Source organism: Heterodontus francisci, chromosome 41 (assembly GCF_036365525.1).
Source record: "Heterodontus francisci isolate sHetFra1 chromosome 41, sHetFra1.hap1, whole genome shotgun sequence".
Taxonomy (NCBI): Eukaryota; Metazoa; Chordata; class Chondrichthyes; order Heterodontiformes; family Heterodontidae; genus Heterodontus; species Heterodontus francisci.
In genome coordinates, this window is record NC_090411.1 from 21911350 (window position 1) to 21931726 (window position 20377).

The window sequence follows — 20377 nt, forward strand, 5'->3', positions numbered from 1 at the left end:
TCATTCTACTATCATCCATGTACCAAGAGTCGCTTAAATGTCCCTAATGTATCTGCTTCTACTTCCAAATCTCCCCTTTGACCTCTGGGAGAGAAACTAGAGAGAGATGTGAGTTCCGGGCCAGGGCACGGGGACTCTTTAGAGGAAGTTTTGTCCAGTGGGTGACTGGAAGGAAGGGAAGCAGCACAGGCAGCTGAACTAAAGGCCTCGATCTTCGTGACAAAGAGGTCCATGAGCTCCTCGGACTTATTATTGGAGGTGAGGGTGGAGGAGAGAAATGAGAGGGGTTTACGAAGATGGTTTACAATAGAGAAGCGAAGCCAGGGGTTATCTTTGCATTCCAAGATAGTAATCAGTTTTGGGAGAATAGAGCAAGACCCAATAGTGCTTTATGTGATGTAGCCAGGTCTGGTAGTGAATGGCTGAAGCAGTTGTCCACCATATCCTTCACAACTGCATTCTTCGGACTTGAGGGAGAGGAGATGAGGGCCGTACCGGGGGAAGTGCCAGGGTGAGAGAGAGTAATGGCTTTACTGGGGACTAGGGCATCACAGTTGGAGGTGAGGGTGCAGTTGAGCAAATCAGTAGCTGCTGAAATGTTGTGATCAGAGAGCCAAAGGCAGTTGTAAATGAATTGGAAGATAGCATTCCGGGGTGGATACAGAAAGAGGTAGTGTTGGGGCGTAGAAGGGGCAAGTGGGTGGAGAGTGATACAAGAAAGTGATCAGAGTTGGCATTATCCGATGGGAGAAGCAAGCCCACGTTAGATGGCAAGGTCAAGGGGGGTAGCTGTGAGAATGGGTTGGGGAGTTTACATGAAGCGAGAGATATAGTGAGAATACGATGGCGGTGAACTCAAAGGGGAACGAGAATGATGAGTTGAGATGGAGGTTGAAATCACCGAGAATGAGAAGCAGTTTGGTGCAGAGGCTGAGGGAGGAAAGCAGTGAAGATATCTCGGTGAAAATGTTATTATCATGCTTACGTGGGCAGTCGAGAATGAAGATTTTGAATAAGAGGTGAGAGGGATGGAGCAAGGTGAGATGCTCAAAGGAGGAGAAAGTGCCAGAGGAGTAAGGGTTCAGGCCAAGGTGTGATTTGGTGATAAGCACCACACTGGCACCGACAGTCTTGACAGGGCAGGTATTGGAAGGTATAGCCAGGTGGGCAGGCTTCATTTAGGAGGAAGGTGTCATCACCCCTCAGTCAGGTTTCCGTTAAGGCCATGATGTCGATGCAATCTTCAAAAATAAGTTCATTTTTGGCAAGGGCCTTGTTTGCAAGTGAACGGGTATTCTGGAGGGAGTTGAGCAGAGGGGTGGTGAGAGCTGATCCACTGACAGATTCCACAGGGTCAGAAGTGGGAGGGGTGAGTTGGACAGGAAGGAGATTGCCAAGAATAGCCCGCGGCGGACACTCTGGGCGGGAACTTCGGCGAAATAGTGGGATGGGGCAATTGGGCTTGCTGTTCCTAACGAGCCAGCGCCGAGTGCCTCGATGAGGATGTCAGGGGAGGCACAGAGGGAAGCTGTAGGCTCATCTAAGAGGGAGTCAAACCTGGCATGGTGCAAAAGAGCAGGAAGGCCGAGCAGGACCTTGAACGGTTGGGGTAGGGAATTGGGAGGTCCACGATCACAGTCCTGAATGCCGTTCCGGCCGAGCAGGACCTTGAAGGGTTGGGGTAGGGAATTGGGAGGTCCACGATCACAGTCCTGAACGCCGTTCCTGATTGTCGTCAGAATTTTTAGTTGTAGTTTAAGCTAGACATTTTCTCGGGTTCGGTACAGTCCTGTATGCAGACCTCACATCCATGCCACAAAGTGCATTTTAACTTCAATGGAAAAGAAAATGGAGCGCAGTGAAAAGCAGGCTGCTGATTTGCTGTGAGCCCATTTTGCACGATTGATGCAGACCAATTTCACCCCTTCTGTCAACTACAGAGCGGTTAATTTAACCTCAGCGGTGGGGAAAAGAATGCAAAGCATCAGTAGGGATGATATTAATAATCAGTTGGAAGGGTGAGGCTTGATAGAAAAAGGCTTCAGAAAAGAGGTCTAGTTTGCCAAACCTGATCCTGTGATACTTGATACTGTGGTATCGTAGCTCAGTGAGATTTGGTAGATGTCATCCATTTGGAGTTCCAAAAAGATTTTGATAAACATGGAACATAGAACAGTACAGCACAGTACAGGCCCTTCGGCCCACGATGTTGTGCCGAACCTTTCACCTACTCTAAGATCAAACTACCTACCTACCCTTCATTCTACTATCATCCATGTACCTATTCCAAGAGTTGCTTAAATGTCCCTAATGTATCTGCTTCTACTACCACCGCTGGCAGCGCATTCCACGCACCCACCACTCTCTGTGTTAAGAACCTACCTCTGACATCTCCCCGAAACCTTCCTCCAATCACCTTAAAATTATGCCCCCTGGTGATAGCCCTTTCCACCCTGGGAAAAAGTCTCTGGCTATCCACTCTATCTATGCCTCTCATCATCTTGTACCCCTCTATCAAGTCACCTCTCATCCTTCTTCGCTCCAATGAGAAAAGCCCTAGCTCCCTCAATCTTTCTTCGTAAGACATGCCCTCCAGTCCAGGCAGCATCCTGGTAAATCTCCTCTGCACCCTCTCTAAAGCTTCCACATCCTTCCTATAATGAGGCGACCAGAACTGAACACAATATTCCAAGTGTGGTCGAACCAGGGCCTTATAGAGCTGCAGCATAACTTTGTGGCTCTTAAACTCAATCCCCCTGTTAATGAAAGCCAACACACCATACGCCTTCTTAACAACCCTATCAACTTGGGTGGCAACTTTGAGCGATCTATGGACATGGACCCCAAGATCCCTCTGTTCCTCCACACTACCAAGAATCCTGTCTTTAAGCCTGTATTCTGCATTCAAATTTGACCTTCCAAAATGAATCACTTCACACTTTTCCAGGTTGAACTCCATCTGCCGCTTCTCAGCCCAGCTCTGCATCCTGTCAATGTCCCGTTGCAACCTACAACAGCCTTCCACACTATCCACAACTCCAGCAATCTTCGTGTCATCGGCAAACTTGCTAACCCAGCCTTCCACTTCCTCATCCAAGTCATTTATAAAAATCACAAAGAGCAGAGGTCCCAGAACAGATCCCTGCGGAACACCACTGGTCACCGAGCTCCATGCTGAATACTTTCCATCTATGGGCCAGCCAATTTTGTATCCAGACAGCCAACTTTCCCTGTATCTCATGCCTCCTTACTTTCTGAATGAGCCTACCATGGGGAACCTTATCAAACGCCTTGCTAAAATCCATATACACCACATCCACTGCTCTTCCTTCATCAATGTGTTTTGTCACATCTTCAAAGAATTCAATAAGGCTTGTGAGGCATGACCTGCCCCTCACAAAGCCATGCTGACTGTCTCTAATCAAACCATGCTTTTCCAAATAATCATAAATCCTGTCTCTCAGAATCCTCTCCAATAATTTGCCCACTACCGACGTAAGACTGACTGGTCTATAATTCCCAGGGTTATCCCTATTCCCTTTCTTGAACAAGGGAATAACATTTGCCATCCTCCAATCATCCGGTACTACTCCAGTGGACAGTGAGGACGCAAAGACGCCAAAGGCGCGGCAATCTCTTCCCTCGCTTCCCGTAATATCCTTGGGTATATCCCGTCTGGCCCTGGGGACTTATCTGTCCTCATATCATTCAAACTTTCCAGCACATCCTCCCTCTTAACATCAACCTGTTCCACGCTGTCCTCACAAACGACCAGGTCCCTCTCACTAGTGAATACTGAAGCAAAGTATTCATTTCGGACCTCCCCTACCTCTTCCGACTCCAGGCACAAGTTCCCTCCACTATCCCTGATCGGCCCTACCCTCACTCTGGCCATCCTCTTGTTCCTCACATAAGTGTAGAACGCCTTGGGATTTTCCTTAATCCTACCCGCCAAGACTTTTTCATGTCCCCTTCTAGCTCTCCTCTAAGTCCATTTTTCAGTTCCTTCCTGGCTACCTTGTAACCCTCTAGAGCCCTGTCTGATCCTTGCTTCCTCAACCATAAGTAAGCTTCCTTCTTCCTCTTGACTAGCTGTTCCACATCTCTTGTCATCCAAAGTTCCTTCACCCTACCATCCCTTCCTTGCCTCATCGGGACAAACCTATCCTGCAGTCGCAGCAAGTGCTCCCTAAACAACCTCCACATTTCTGTCGTGCCTTTCCCTGAGAACATCTGTTCCCAATTAATGCTCCCCAGTTCCTGCCTAATAGCATTGTAATTCCCCCTCCCCCAATTAAATATTTTCCCTTCCTGTCTGCTCCTGTCCCTCTCCATGACTATAGTAAAGGTCAGGGAGTTGTGATCACTATCACCGAAATGCTCTCCCACTGAGAGATCTGCCACCTGGCATGGTTCGTTGCCAAGCACCAAATCCAACATAGCCTCCCCTCTAGTCGGCCTATCTACATATTGATACATAAAATGTTATGTAAGGAACTTAAGTCCGTTGATGGATTGCAAATTGGCTCAAGTTGGGTAGAGAGTGGGCAGGTTTTAGGTAGAGCTGCTGCCAGACAGGTTGCGGTCACCAGTGGGCTGGGCCAGTGCTGATTGGTGTAACCTCCGTTTTTTATTATTGATCTGGAGCAGGACGTAGATAGTACAGTTGTTAAATATGCGGTAGAGTCAAGATTTTAGAAGAAGTCAAATTGGACAAGTTTGCCCAAAGCTGGCAAATGTTCCTCGGTGTAGTTAATCGTGTGACAGATGTCGGGTTGATAGTACAAGTGAGAAGCAGGCTGAATATGGGAAGTTCAGAGGGGAAGTGAAAAAAGAATTGAGAGAAGCAAGGAGAGAGTATGAGTAGAGACTAGCAGCTAACATAAAAGGGAATCCAAAAGTCTTCTATAGGCATATAAATAGTAGGAGATGGTGGTAAAAGGAGGAGTGGGCCTGATGACTGGAGCATTGCCAGTGTTACACCGTTGTTCATAAAGGGTGTAAGGATAAGTTCAACAACTACAGGCCAGTCATTCTAACCTCGGTGCTGGGAAAGCTTTTAGAAACGATAATCCAGGACAAAATTAACAGTCGCTTTGCAAATGTGGATTAATGAAGGGAAGGCGGCACAAATTTAAGAAGGGCAAATTGCGTTTCCCGACCTTGATTGAGTTTTGTGATGAGTTAACAGAGAGAATTGATGAGCGTGATGCTGAGTGACAGGAAACAGAGAGTAGTGCTGAGCGGTTGTTTTGCAGACTAGAAGAAGGTATATAGTGGTGTTCCCCCGGGGTCAGTATTCAGACCACTGCTTTACTTGATCTATGTTAATGACCTCGACTTGGGTGCGCAGGGCACAGTGATGGACTTGAAGAGGACATAGACAGGCTGGTGGAATGGGCGGACACGTGGCAGATGAAATTTAATGCAGAGAAGTGTGAAGTGATACATTTTGGTAGGAAGAACGAGGAGACGCAATACAAAATAAAGGATACAATTCTAAAGGGGTGCAGGAGCAGAGGGACCTGGCGGTATATGTGCACAGATCATTGAAGCTGGCTGGGCAGTTTGAGGAAGCGCTTAATAAGGCATACGGGATCCTGGGCTTTAGAAATAGAGGCATATAGAGTTATGGTGAACCTTTATAAAACACTGATTCGACCTCAACTGCAGTATTGTGTCCAATTCTGGGCACCACACTTTAGGAAGGATGTGAAGGCACTAGAGAGGATGAAGAAAAGATTTTTGAGGATGGTTCTAGGGATGAGGGACTTCAGTTACATGGATAGATTGGAGAAGCTGGGGCCGTTCTCCTTAGAGAAGGTTGAGAGGAGATTTGATAGCAGTGTTCAAAATCATGAGGGGTCCGGACAGAGCAGATCAGGAAGAAACTGTCCCCATTGGTGGGAGGGTCGAGAACCAGAAGACACCGATCTAAGGTGAATGGCAAAAGGACTAAAGGCGACGTGAGGAAAAACTTTTTGATGCAGCGAGTGCTTAGGATCTGGAATGTACTGCCTGAGAGTGTGGTGGAGGCAGATGCAATTATGGCTTTCAAAAGAGAATTGGACAATTACCTGACGAGAAATACAATTTACAGGGAAAAGGCGGGGAGTGGGCACTCGCTGAGTTGCTCTTGCAGACAGCTGGCACGGACACGACATAAGGCCTCCTTTTGTGCTGTAACCATTCTATGATTCTGCGTGTGCAGTTCTGCACAGTTGGTTGTTGCATGGTCACTCACACCCTGCAAGACACGCAACTGCTTTAAAAAGTTTATGTTCCACAGCAGCCTCTGACAATGACGTACGTACGTGTGGACAGGCACAACCCTCTCCCATCTGATTGGTAGAATACTGGCAATCTACATACCTATGAAGCAGTTTCACTGACAAAGGAAAAAACAGCAACTTCTGTCAACTAATCTTCTGTTCCAATTAGAAATCCAGAGAAAAATATGCCGACAGTGAAACCGTCAGCAGTTATACGTCTTTGGACACAATCAGTCTGACGTAAAAGAGGGAGGGCAAATGGGGCCTGAGGACACCGTAACCTATACCGGTATCGCTTCTCGGCCTTTTGGCTAAGATCAAGTGTAGTATCTGTTCTTATCAGTTTAATATCTGATACGTCCCTTATCTGGGGACCATATATTAAATTGATTTTTGGAGCAGGGAGATGGAATAGGGGCTTGCTTCGTCCACTCCACGCATCGACCTGGTATTGCAGTATCTCTGGGAACGGTGCACCTCCCTTTCAGGGGATTTTTAAAATCTAAAAACAGTATTCTAAATGTTCGCAAACTGTACATGCTCCTCTGCTCGCAGCATCCTCGAGTGGCAGGTTCTGTCGTAAGTTCCGCACGTCAAACTGCCGCGTGACGCTGTGAGTTGTTGTTTTTGGCGCCTGTCGCCAAGCTGCTGTAGCCACTTGTCGTTGTGGTAGTGCACGCCAGTCCACAGGATGTAGCTCCATTTCCTTCTTCCGCCAGCTAGTGACTCCCAGCTCTGATAGTACACGCTGCCCCATTTGTCCTCTGGTCTTGGCGACCTCACCGTACGCAAGGCGCTTGGGTGCTCGACCGTCTTCCATCCTGCGGACGTGTCCCATCCGCCGTCTGTTACATTCGTGCCAACACACTTGGGAGCTCTGCCTTTGGGCAGGACTGCCGCATTTGTGATGTTGTCCTGCCAGGATATACCCATAATGTGCCGCAGACAGCAAAGATGGAAATTATTCAGCTTCTTTTCCTGGTAGCTGCACGTCGCCCATGTTTCACAGCCATACAGCAGGGTGCTGAGAACACAGGCCTTATAAACAGTGCTGAGAACACAGGCCTTTCAACAATCAGCTTGGTCCTAAGGGTCCGCTTGCTCTTATCTCATGTGCATTTCGCGAGTCGGCAAAGCTGGTAACTGCTTTCCCTATGCACGTATCAAGCTCTACATCAAGGCACTGATTGTCTGTCACGGTGGACCCAAGAGAGTAGATCTGCTAGCCACTTCCAGTGGGGTGTTGTTTAGTGCGATCAGGCGCGGAGACGCAAACCTTGACCCATGACCTTAGTTTACTTGGAGAACAAGTTACAGGCATGGGAGAGACAGTCTGTGAGTCTTTGTAACTGAGCAAAGATGGTACATAAACAAATTTTGCAGTCGAGTATCCCACATTTGGGGACATCGCAGGCGTCAGCACACCCAAAGGGCAATGGGTTAGCTTGGTCCCGGGAGAACTTTTTCCCCCCCAAAAATATACTTTATTCATAAAAATCTGTGAAAAAAATGCATTACAAAACAGTTCAAAACAGTACCAAGCTGACATTCCAAAAAGTGCAAAGGAAATCAGTTTTCTTCGAGACAGGAGTGAGTTGCCTCACAACCCTTCCATTCTATTTTTCATGCCATGTGCATTTTACAGCAAACCCATATTTGGTGTATACAGCCCGAGGGGTTTCCCATGGGTCCAGTCCCTCAGTTCACTTTGGTGGGAGTACCTTACACAGTGGTCTTTCCCCATTGAGCCTTTACAGGGTCTGTCCCAAGCTTTAGTGCGTCCCTCAGCACGTAGTCCTGGACCTTGGAATGTGCCAGTCTGCAACACTCGGTCGTGGACAACTCTTTGTGCTGGAACACCAGCAAGTTTCGGGCAGACCAAAGAGCGTCTTTCACTGCATTGATGGTCCTGCAGCAGCAGTTGATGTTTATCTCAGTGTGCGTCCCTGGGAACAGCCCAGAGCTGCTTGGGATGAACTTCGACAAAAACCACTGCATCTCTTTCCACACCTGCTTTGCAAAGACACATTCCAGAAGGAGGTGGGCAACGGTCTCTTCCCCACCACAGCCACCTCGAGGCAGCGTGCGGAAAGTGGGTGCGAGACTCCGGGCGTGCAGGAAGGATGTAACGGGGAGGGCCCTTCTCACCACCAGCCAAGCTACGTCTTGGTGCTTGTTTGAAAGTTCTGGTGATGAGGCATTGTGCCAAATGACTTTGGCAGTCTGCTCGGGGAACCACCCGACAGGATCCACCATCTCCTTTTTCCGTAGGGCCTTGAGGATATTGTGTGCAGACCACTGCCTGATGGATTGGTGGTGAAAGGTGTTTCTCTGCACAAACTTTTCCACGAAGGACAGGTGGTACGGCTCGGTGGACCTTGATGGAGCATTCTGCGGCAACGTGGCCAGACCCATCCTTGGCAACATCGGGGCCAGATAGAACGTCAGCACGTAGTGTGACTTGGTGTTTGCGGAATGGGGTTGTACGCAGAGCTTGATGCAGCCGCACACAAAAGTGGGCATGAGGATGAGGGGGAGGTTGTATAACTTTTTTGCCCCAAGCTTTATCTAGAGGTTTGAAGATGGTGTCTGTGCGGACAGGCTCCACTTCGGATCTCCAGATAAAGTGTAAGGTGGGTCGGGTGAGTGCCGTGGTGCAGGACTGGGATTATGGAGCAGAGCTGCGGTGTCATGGTGTCATCCAAGATCTGGCCATTGGCACCAACTTGACCTGATCGTCACCAGAAGACACCATCTGCCCAGCGTTCTCCATGCCCGCACCTACCATCGCCACTCTCTTGTCAGCAGCAAAGTGAGGGCCCAAGCCCAAAGGTTTCACAGTTCCAAACAGGACGGCCCGCCACGCATCGGCATCCCTGCTACAAGAAATGATGCCAAGTGCCAGCAGTTCGCATTGGCGCTCGAGCAATTGCTACCTGCTAAAGGTTTACCAGGAAAAGCCGATGTTGAAATTGATGAAGCTTGCAAATCTCTGGGCTCAATCATCTATGACACAGCGGCAGCAGTGACATTTGGTAAAGGCGGAACACGCAACAAAGACTGCTTTGTGACCTACTCAGCAGAGATGACATCTGTCATTGAAGCAAAAAGCAGCGCCTACCTGATGCACAACATAAAGCCAACAGCCAGAACACTCTATGACTTGAAAGTAGCCAAGGCAGTCGTGCAAAAGACAGGGAGACACTGCGCACATAAACACCGGAGCAACCTATGTCCAGAAATCCACACTGCCTGTCACAGTGTGAATCTATGTGCTATGTACGATGGGATCAAGCTGGCGCTTGGTCCTACCATTACCACAGTTGCCCCTCTGAAATTGGCCTACGGTCAAGTACTCAGCGACAGAAGCAAACAGATGTCCCACTGGGTTGGACACGACTGTGAGCTGTACTCCCGTGACACGGGCATCTCCCAGCCTGCGCTTGACGCTCTTCTGCAGCTTCCTGTCATGGATCACTCGAGCTTGAAAAGGTCATTGATTCCTTTGCCCGCAGAAAGGCACCCGGCAAGGATGGAATTCCAACCGAATTGCTTAAGCACGAAAATCCCATTCACTGCCACACCTTCGTGACCTCCTCTTTCGCCGTTGGAGGGCAGGATCCTTCCTCAGGACATGTGTGATGCAAAGAAATTATCACGTTACGCAAAAACAAAGGTGACGGAGGAGACCGTAACAACTACTTGCCAGGGACATCTCGCTCCTCAGAGTCACTGGGGTCTTGCTGGAAAGACTCTGTCTACTGGCAGATCAAGTGTATCCAGGAGGACAGTGCGGTTCCCGTGCTGACAGATCTACACTGGGCATGACCTTCGCCATACGCCAGCCGCAAGAGAAGTGTCGGGAACAGGACATGCCTTGCTATCGTAGAGCTCACGGAATCATTTGACACCGTCAGCTGAGCAGGACTGCACATGATTTTAGAGAAAATTGGCTGTCCACCAAAACTCTGTAGTCTCACCCGTTCCTTTCATGACAACGTGCACAGTTCTGTACGGTTTGGTGGCTCCACTTCCGACAGTTTCAGCATGAAGAATGGAGCGATACAGGGCTGCGTCCGAGCCCCCACTTTGTTTGGTATTTTCGTCTCCACGCTCCTGACCTTTGTCTTCCCTGCAGATATGGAAGGAGTTTGCCTGCATACTAGGTCAGGCGGCAAGCTCTAGCGTCTATCCAGATTGAAAGCGAAGACAAAAATGCAGCACGACTTGATCAGAGAGCTCCTCTACGCTGATGATGCCGCGCTAGTGGCCCACACGGAAACTCAGCTACAGCCACTCATGGAGCGTGTCTCCCATGCCTCTAACCTCTTCCCTCTTACTACAAGTGGCAAGAAAACTGTGGTTCTGGGGCAGGGTGTCACATCTACGCCCTCGATCGGACTAAGCAGCACTCCGCTGGAAGTGCAGATTCTGCAACCTTGGATCAACGGTGACAGACAGTCTGATTCTTGATGCAGAAGTCGACACACGCAGAGGGAGAGCAGCTACCACCTTTGGCGGACTCACAAAACGTGCATGGAAAAATAACAAGCTCGCACTTTGGACCAAGTTGCTGGTTTATGAGGCCTGTGTTCGCAGCACCTTGTTGTACGGCTGTGAAGCATGGACGACTTACAGCTGTCAAGAAAGGAAGCTCAACCATTTTTATCATCGATGTCTGCGGCGTATTCTCGGCATCTCATGGAAGAACCAAATCGCGAATGCGACGGTGTTCTCAAAAGCAAATCTCCCGAGTATGCCAGCACTCGTCACGCAGAGGTGACTTTGCTGGCGCGGGCATGTTTGCAGGATGGAAGACGACCCATTCCCAAGGGTATTCTATATGACGAGGTGGGCAGAGCCAGAAGACCAATAGCTCCACTTCAAGGATGCCTGCAAGCGTGACATGAAGGCCCGAAACATCGATTTTCATACGTGGGAGACACTAGCCAAGAACAGAGGAAAATGGCGACATTACCCCAGACTGGTGCACGCCACCACGACGGCCAGTGGCTACAGCAGCGTGACAGCAGGCGCCAACACGCAAACCAGCACCCTACAACGGCACCTAATAACCCCACCTCATATGCGGCACTTGTGGCAGGACCTGTCTCTCACAGATTGGCCTTTTCAGCCATCAGTCAAAGTGCAGCACGTGAAACGATCGCATCGCCGATGGATTTGCTGCACGTCCATCATCTTACGTTGGTGGAAGGATGCCGCCGCCGACATATACAACCGGACAACGCGGGGGGCGGGGGGGGGGGGCCCACTCGGCCCATTGTGCCTATGGCCGCTCGTTCAAAGGGAAATACAATTAGTCCTACTCCTGTCTCTTCTTTACCTATAGCCCTGCTAATTTTTTCCCTTCCAACTGTTTCTTGAAATTCCCTTTCCAACCTTATGATTGAGTCTCTTTCCACCATCCTGTCAGAATATGCATTCCAGACCAATTAAAGATTTATAGAGCACCTTTAACGTAATACAACGTCCCATGGCGCTTCACAGGGGTGTCAGAAAGCAAAATTGGACGCCGAGCCGCGTAAGGCCGTATTAGGGCAGATGTCCAAAGGCTTGGTCACCAAAGTAGGTTTCCACGAGCGTCCTAAGGGAGGGTAGAGAGGCGGAGAGGCTCAGGCAGGGAAATCTGGAGCTTCGAGCCTGGGCAGCTGAAGGCACGGCCGCCAGCGGTGGAGCGATAAAAATCAGCGATGTTCGAGAGACCAGAATTGGAGGAGTGAAAGAATCTCGGTGAGGAGTGAGCCGCAAAGAGGTTTCAGAGGTTGAGAGGAGCAAAGCCATGGAGGAATTTGAAAGCAAGGATGAGCAATTGAAACGTGTGGTGCTGCTCAAGCAGCGAGCTCAGGGGCGATGGGTGAACTGCACTTGGTGTGAGCTTGGACACGGGCAGCAGAATTTTGGAGCAGTAACCTTCTTAGTTACTTCTTTATTTGTTGATGAGACCATGCGGTTCTTCTTGAAGGAAAATGCCACGGTTCCTCGTAGATATTCCCTGCCACAAGAGACATCATTTTGACTTAAGGCCTGACTCAAACGCAGCACAAGGAAGCCTCGCTGGAAGCACCGACCATGCTGGAGGAATTTAGGATTCCTGCCGTGATGGCTCGGGTACCTTCAAGAATGATGTGCATTTCTATAACGCCCTTCACGATCACAGCACATCCCAAATACAGCCAATGAAGCACTTTTGAAGTTTAGGAAAGGCGGCAGCCAATTTGCGCTCAGCAAATTCCCACAAACAGCAATGTGATGATGACGGGGTAGTGTTTGTTTTCGTGTTGTCGATGGAGGGATAAATTGGCCAGGTCGTGGTGGAAAGAGTGCCGCAGGATCTTTTGCGTCCGTCCACCTGAGAGGGCAGACGGACAAGGCCTCGGTTTAATGTCTCATCCGAAAGATGTTAGGAAACATGTAGATGCGTGTCTACAACCTGAATATTGCTGAAAACAGAAATTTTGTCAAAGCTTTTCGTCTTGCACTCATGAGGACAACTCGCAAGCATAAGGGAAGCAACAAATTTATACTATCTGAGAAGAGAGTGCTGATTGGTTGGCAAGTAGACTGTGATTGGTAGAGGCGTTGCCATGGAGAAATTTAAAGCAGGCAGCTTGACTCTGATTGGTCAAGGCATTGCCCTGAGGAATGAACCAGCAAATGACTGTCACATATTTTGTTTCCCTGAAATAGGCACAGTGTGTGTACATGTTCTTTCTGTCTGCAAAGAACAGGCCCCTGTGTATTAATATATGTAGCTTCCAGTACACGCAAATGCGCCACACAAATTTCAAACAAAGCTTGGCAGTTAACTGTCAGTCACCATAAAACTGTCAACGCCTCTACCAATCAGAGTCCCCTTGCCAACCAATCAGCAGTCTCTTCTCATACAGTATAAATTTGTTGCTTCCCTTACATTGGTATTCTTGCAGGTTGTCCTGATGAGTGCAAGACGAAAAGTTTTGACAAAATGTCTCTGTTTTCTTCAACCTTTTAATGTGGCTTCTCCTTGAATCAGTTACTGGCTATGTGGACAATGATCATACTGCAGAGAGTAAGATAGATTGCAAAGCCAGAGTTAAACAAAGGGAGGTAGGTTTGCTGGCTTTGGGAAACTGGTGAAATATTTCAAGCAAAGGAAGTGAATGTGACAAGTGAGGAAGACTTGACGGCCAGAACTTTCTCCCTATGTCCCTATTGGTGTTGTGGTGCAAAACTTGAAAAGTGCTTTTTCGAAGGCATCAGATTGTGAATGGTGTTTGAAAGGAAGAGAAGCCAAGCATTTCCTTCCTTTGCAATGTATACGTCTAGGGATTTCTTACTGGAAAACGCCTCGCGGCCTGAAGGAAGGCAGCTGAGGGGGTGGGGTGAGGGTGCTGATTTCCTATTAAGGGCAATATTCAAACGTCATTGCAGGCTCTGGATCCGTGCGGCATTTTGTCGGAAGGTGTAATGAATGATAGATTGCAATATTTGCCAAGAACTGACGTGAACAAAGAGCAGCAGATTGTGAATGGAGTGACAAGGCGATGTGTAAAAACGGAGTGTTTGAGACCGTAAGAGGTGGTGTGTGATGTCAGGTGGCAGTGTGTGGCAATATGTAGCATACTTACCTGGCAGGGGAGAGACCATGATCAAGAAGGTGGTTCTCCCAGGACGAGGCTAGCCCATTGCACTTCGGGTGTGCTGACGCCTGCGATGTCCCCAAATGCGGGATACTCGACTGCAAAATTTGTGGTAGTGGGGGACTGCGTTCGCGCTCTCCCCTGGTTTTACAAAGCAAAATTAGAACTTACTGTCTTTTTCAGCTTCTTTTGTTGCCATCATTTATTCCCACTGTTTTCTTTGCATGTACTCGCTCTTCTGCTTAATTCCTAACCTTTCTTTTATCTTTTCTCCACACACTCAGCATGTTGTATCAGCGTTCTCTCTCTCTCTCTCTCTCCATTGCGCCTAATAACCTGCTCATCAGCTGCCAGATGCTCACATTCTTGCTCTGTCTGCCGCCCCATACCCCACTCCTACTCTGTGCCACGCCGCTCACCCGACCCATCTTACACTTTATCGCCACGTCCAAAATGGACCCTGTCTGCACGGACACCATCTTCAAACCTCTACGTAAAGATTGGGACAAAAAAATTTATACAACCTCCCCCTCATCCTCATGCCCACTTTTGTGTGCCGCTGCATCAAGCTCTGCCTACAACCCAACTACGCAAACACCAAGTCTCACTACCCGCTGACCTTCTGTCTGGCCCCGATCTTGCCAAGGATGGGTCTGGTCTGCCCACATTGCCGCAGAATGCTCCATCCACTTCCACCGTGCCGTACCACCTATCCTTCGTGGGAAAGTTTGTGCAGAAAAACACCTTTCACCACCAATCCATCAGGCAGTGGTCTGCACGCAATGTCCTCAAGGCCCAAGGGAAAAGGAGAAGGTGCATCCTGTCGGATTGGTTCCCCGAGCAGACTGCCAAAGTCATTTGGCACAATGCCTCATCATCACAACTTTCAAAACAAGCACCAAGACGTAGTTTGGCTCGTGCTGAGAAGGGCCCTCTCCGTCAGATCCTTCCTGCGCGCCTGCAATATCACCGCCTCCGTACACTGCCCTCCAGGTGGCTGTGGTGGGAAACAGACTGTTGCCCACCCCCTTCAGCAATGTGCTTTTGCAAAGCAAGTGTGGAAAGAGACGCAGTGGTTTCTGTCGACGTTCATCCCGAGCAGCTCCGTAACACAGGAGTCTGTGTTCTACCCTCTGTTCCCAGGGACGTCTACCGAGATAAACATCAACTGCTGCGGGAGGACCATCAACCCGGTGACAGACCCTCTTTGGTCTGCCCGAAACTTGCTGGTCTTCCAGTGCAAAGAGTTATCCACGACTGAGTGTTGCTGACTGGCCCATTCCAAGGTCCAGGACTACGTGCTGAGGGACGCACTAAAGCTTGGCCAGACGCCGCAAAGGCTCAATGGGGAAAGGCCACTGTGTAAGGTCCTCCTACTGAAGTGAACTGAGGGGCTGGACCCATGGGAAACCCCTCAGGCTGTATACTCCAGATATGGCTTTGCTGTAAAATGTACACGGCATGTAAATTGGAATGGAAAGGTTGTGAGGCAACTCCCTCCTGTATCGAAGAAAACTGATTTCCTTTGCGCTTTTGTTTTGAACTGTTTCGTAATGCATTTTTTTAAACTGATTTTTATGAATAAAGTACATGTTGGGGGGAAAAAATCTGTTCTTATCAGTTTAATATCTGATACGCCCCTTATCTGGGGACCATATATTAAATTGATTTTTGGAGCAGGGACATGGAATAGGGCCTTGCTCCGTCCACACCACGCATCGACCTGGTATTGCAGTATCTCTGGGAACGGTGCACCTCCCTTTCCGCTGCTGCTGCTACACTTCAAACTACAAAACCACGTACAACCATCCCGTCAAAGCTGGCACAGTTTACACAGCTACTCACAAACGGCTAAATCCACAAGATCATACATACCCTTCAAATGCTTGAAAGCTAAAACATACACTCAACAATTAAACATCCCATTACTCCGCCACATTCATCTATTTACGCGCACAAAACTTACACGCACAGCGTGCAAACAATAAAACTCTGCGCAAACCTCCAAACCAACTTAAGCTGCAGCCAGCACAAAGGGAGCCGCAGTACAAGGAAATAAACCACAATTAGCCCAAAAGGAGGACCAACGGCAAGCAAAGGAAGTCCATCAGCAGGATGCAAGACAGTTCCTCATACAAAACAAAGCAGCTGAAACAGTACTCTCGACATTCAGTGCAGGAGAACTACTCCAATCAGGAAAAGCTGTTTCCCCTAACCAACGGGGTACCTGTTAGGAATTTAGATTGCCAGTCTGAAAACCAGGAAGCTGTCCATGACTGGACGTCTACCCGCTAATATGATAGCAAAGGTGGCATTTACTGGAAGGAGAATTCGGCAATCACACATAGAGAGCATCAGCAAACAGCAATGACAGTCCATAAGTTGGCATCTTTCCATCTACGGAAGATGATGGACACGTAGCAAACAATTGATTTAGGTGGGGTGTCTTCTCTGCTCCTTTGCTGATGACTGTGAAGGACAATCCTCGAGAGGCAGGTTCTGCCACAAGTTCCGCACGTCTAGCTGCCAAGTGACGCTGTGAGTTGGTGTTTTCGGCATCGGCACATGTTGCCAAGCTGCTGTAGCCACTTGTCGTCGTGGTAGTGTACGTCAGTCCACAGGATGTATCGCCATTTCCCTCTTCCGCCAGCTAGTGACTCCCAGGTGCGATAGTCGACATTTAGGGCCTTCATGTCACACTTTGGCTGCCCCATTTTCCGTCTGGCCCTGGCTACTTCACCATACACAACGTCCTTGGGTATTCGACCATCTTCCATCCTGCAGATGTGTGCCGTCCACCGAAGCCGTGTCTGTTACATCCGTGCCAGCACATATGGGAACTCTGCCTTTGAGAGGTCTGCCACTTTTGTGATGTTGTCCTGCCAGGATATACCCGTAATGTGCTGCAGACAGCTAAGATGGAAATGATTCAGCTTCTTTTCCTGGTAGCTGCACGTCGCCCATGTTTCACAGCCATGCAGCAAGGTGCTGAGAACACAGGCCTTATAAATAATCAGCTTGGTCCGAAGGGTCCGCTTGCTCTTATCCCATGTGCAGTTCGCGAGTCGTCAAAGCTGGTAGCTGCTTTCCCTGTGCACGTATCGAGCTCTAGATCAAGGCACTGATTGTCTGTCAAAGTGCACCCAGGAGAATAGAATTTGCTAGCCACTTCCTGTGGGGTGTTGTTTAGTGCGATCAGGGGCGGAGATGCAAACCTTGACCTTAGTTTACTTGACACTTAAAAGTCAAGGGGAACAAGTTACAGGCATGGGAGAGACAGTCTGTGAGTCTTTGTAACTGAGCGAAGACAATCCATAAAGAGATCATCATTCCAGCCAGCCATCCTGAAATACAAGTCACCCATGAGGACTGTATTAAGGCAGTCAGGAATCAGCCCTATCTGATGAGGATAACTCCAAAATTGCTGGATTAAAGTGTTGAAGACGAGAGTTAGAGACATTGGAGAGAAGTTATCGTGGCCAGCAACAGTATGCTTCTCAAAGTATCTTTCAATCCAAACATCAGGACATGACTAGGCCCACCTCAGGCAGAATGATCTGCTCAGCTAACATTCCCAAGAAGTAAGTTCAGGAGACGTGTTAGTCGTAGCGAAGCATGAAATAGCCAATTGGTGCATCTTACATCCTGAAAATGGATCCTGACATCTTGGATCAACTGAAAATTTTGATTCAAACGAGAATGCCTCTGGAGGTCTGGTTTCTAGCAGAAGGTACAAACAAGGCCCAACAACAACTCACTAGCCATATCCCACTTTAAAGGCCGAGGACCTGGAGGTTACAATGGGATGAAGTTCAGTTGTAGGCAGGCTGGAGGCAGCTCGGTGAAGCCACCGATCAATGCAGGAGAGAGGTTTGGAATTCAGCCCCATGGTCCACTGGAAGTGTAGAGTGAGTGGCCTCAGGTATTAACAACAGACCTGGGGAGCAGTAGGCGTGAATCCCGGGGATCAAGAACAGCAAAGATCGGAGATGGAGAGAAAGGGTAAATCCAGCAGTTCAGGGCAGATGAAGAAGATGGCTCAAAGAACAGCTGCTAGGCACACAAGACTGGGAGCAGCAATGGCAGCCTGAGGAGCCAGTCGATCCAGCGCAAACAGAACATCTAGACCAGTATCTCTAAAATACATCCAACAGAGCACGGCACTGCAGTGCAGAGCCAGCATTTCCTGAGCATCAGGGCTGCCAGTGATCACTTAAAGGAAGAGAGGTGTGAAGCTGTTATCTTATAGCTGTTACACCATTGTTGTCTCAGCAGTGACTAGAGATGGAATTTTTTTACTGAAAGCAACTCCTCTTAAAGACTAATCCGAGAGGGTCGAAGAGTGCGAGACTGAGCAGCGGCACCACTGGCATTGAAGCGTCGTAGGAGAGACCCCAAAGAAGATGGGCCCCAAGAGCAGGTGTCAGCCAATGAGGAGCACGCAAGACCGAGAGCTGCAGGAGGAGCCCAAGGATCCAGTCCATTCAGCAAGCTCCGAAAGCAGAGAAGAAATATTTGTTTCTCTTTCAGTCACCCCTTGCCTGAGTAAATTGCAAAAAGGTCCTAAAAAGCGACTGTTCCGCCCACTCACAACCCTGCACCATTCGTCTTTTCTTCAGGTTAGGTTTGAGTAAGCATTGCAGCCTCCAGCCACAAACCGGTCTCAGGCACAGAGATAAGGGCCAGCACCATGACTGCACCCCCGACTCCTGCCCATTACACAAGACAGGACATCATCTGAGCAGTAGTAAGCAGTCGAAGAATGGAATCTGGCTTCACACTAGGCTACAAAGGAATCCTAAGAGGGCCAGAGAGATCAGATTATGAAGGAGTTTACAAATTATAATTTCTTGGCTTTTCGTTAAGATCAGCTGAAGTACAAACATTCTTTACAAATTACTATCTGTTACATTCCCTATGTAGGGGCGAAAAATACAACTTTGCAACACAGATGGAATCGGGACTTGCTCCATTATTACAGTGCCCTAATTGAAATGAACAAATATCCTTTCTGCGATGCATAGAATCGTAGGAAGATACAGCACAGGAGGAGGCCATTGGGCCCATTGTGTCTGCAGGCTGTTTGGTTGGGCCAATCGTTGCCAGATATGACTGGACGACATAAAGCACCATCTCCATCAGCAAGACCACCTCCCTAACATCACCCGACTACAACTCTGCCTCGGTACTTCTGCTGCTGAAACCTTCATCCACCCCTTTGTTACCTCCACATTCAACTATTGTAATGCTTCCTCGCAACTTGCTCCCTCCATACACTGAAGCTCATCCAAAATTCTGCTGCCCCTATCCTGACTTCATCACCGAGTTCATTCACCCATCACCCTTACGCTCGCTGACCTACATTGGCTCCCAGTTTGGCAATGCTTTGCTTTTAAAATTCTCAAGCTTGTTTTCAAATCCCTCCATGGCCTCGCCCTTTCCTATTTGTGTAACTTCCTCCAGCCCTGGCAGCCTGTGAGATGTCAGCGTTCCTCAAATTCTGGGATCTTGCACATCCTTGATTTTCATCCTTCCACCATTGGTGGCTATGCCTTCTGCTGCCTAAGCCCTAGCATCTGGAATTTTCTCCCTAAACCTCTCCACATTTCTACTTCTCCCTTACACTTTAAGATGCTCCTTTCAACCTATATCTCTGACCAAGCTTTTGGTCACCTGCCCTAATATCTCCCTGTGTGGCTTGGTGTCAAATTTTGTTTGATAGCTCTCCAGTGACGCACCTTGGGACTTATTACTATGCTAAAGGCGAGTAGTGAGTTATGACGGTCTGGAATGCAGTGCCTGAAAGCGTGGTGGAACTGGATTCAATAGTAACTTTCAAAAGGGGGATTGGATGTGAACTTGAAAAGGAAATATTTCCAGGGCTATGCAGCAAGAGTCGTGGAGTAGCTTGGACAGGTCCGTTCCTGTGAACATGGAGAAAAAGTTTCCACTTGTGGGGAAAAACCAAAATTACAGGCCATAAATATAAGATAGGCACTAACAAATCCGGGGGAAACTTCTTTACCCAAAGAGTGGTAAGATAGCGGAATGTGCTACCGCAAGGAATAGTTGAGGCAAATAGCATAAATGCATTAAAAGGGAAGCTAAATAAGCAGATGAGAGAGAAAGGAATATAAGTGTATGCTGGCCGAGTTAGATGAAGCCGGGGAGAGGAGACTCGTGTGGAGCATAAATGTCGGCATAGAGCAGTTGGGCCGAAAGGCCTGTTGACTCGCTGTTATGGCTTCTTTCTGTGCGGTATGATTCTGTCCGTTATAATGGTTTCCTAGCAAGTGGCGGAAGGTAAGAAATGGCTCTACACGTATCAAATATAGAGTAGCCTATGTTAAGCAATGTACATTGAGTTTGGCTGCTGGGCAGTGATCCATCAATGATCTCAGAGAACAGTGACCATTCCTATGATGCCACAGTCGTCAGGCAGGGATCAGGAAGAGTTACTGCATT

General features: G+C 48.6%; 3 non-coding genes across 3 annotated transcripts; all 3 read left to right on the forward strand.

The window, feature by feature from the left end:
- The first annotated feature begins 6563 nt into the window (after positions 1–6563).
- LOC137354014 (U2 spliceosomal RNA) lies at positions 6564–6754 on the forward strand. Its single transcript, XR_010970164.1, has one exon. It is a non-coding gene; the product is annotated as a U2 spliceosomal RNA (small nuclear RNA).
- A 7138-nt stretch (positions 6755–13892) lies between these two features.
- LOC137354889 (U1 spliceosomal RNA) lies at positions 13893–14056 on the forward strand. The gene has a single exon (XR_010970540.1). It is a non-coding gene; the product is annotated as a U1 spliceosomal RNA (small nuclear RNA).
- Positions 14057–15479: 1423 nt separating this feature from the next.
- LOC137354465 (U2 spliceosomal RNA) lies at positions 15480–15672 on the forward strand. The gene has a single exon (XR_010970453.1). It is a non-coding gene; the product is annotated as a U2 spliceosomal RNA (small nuclear RNA).
- Positions 15673–20377: the final 4705 nt, after the last annotated feature.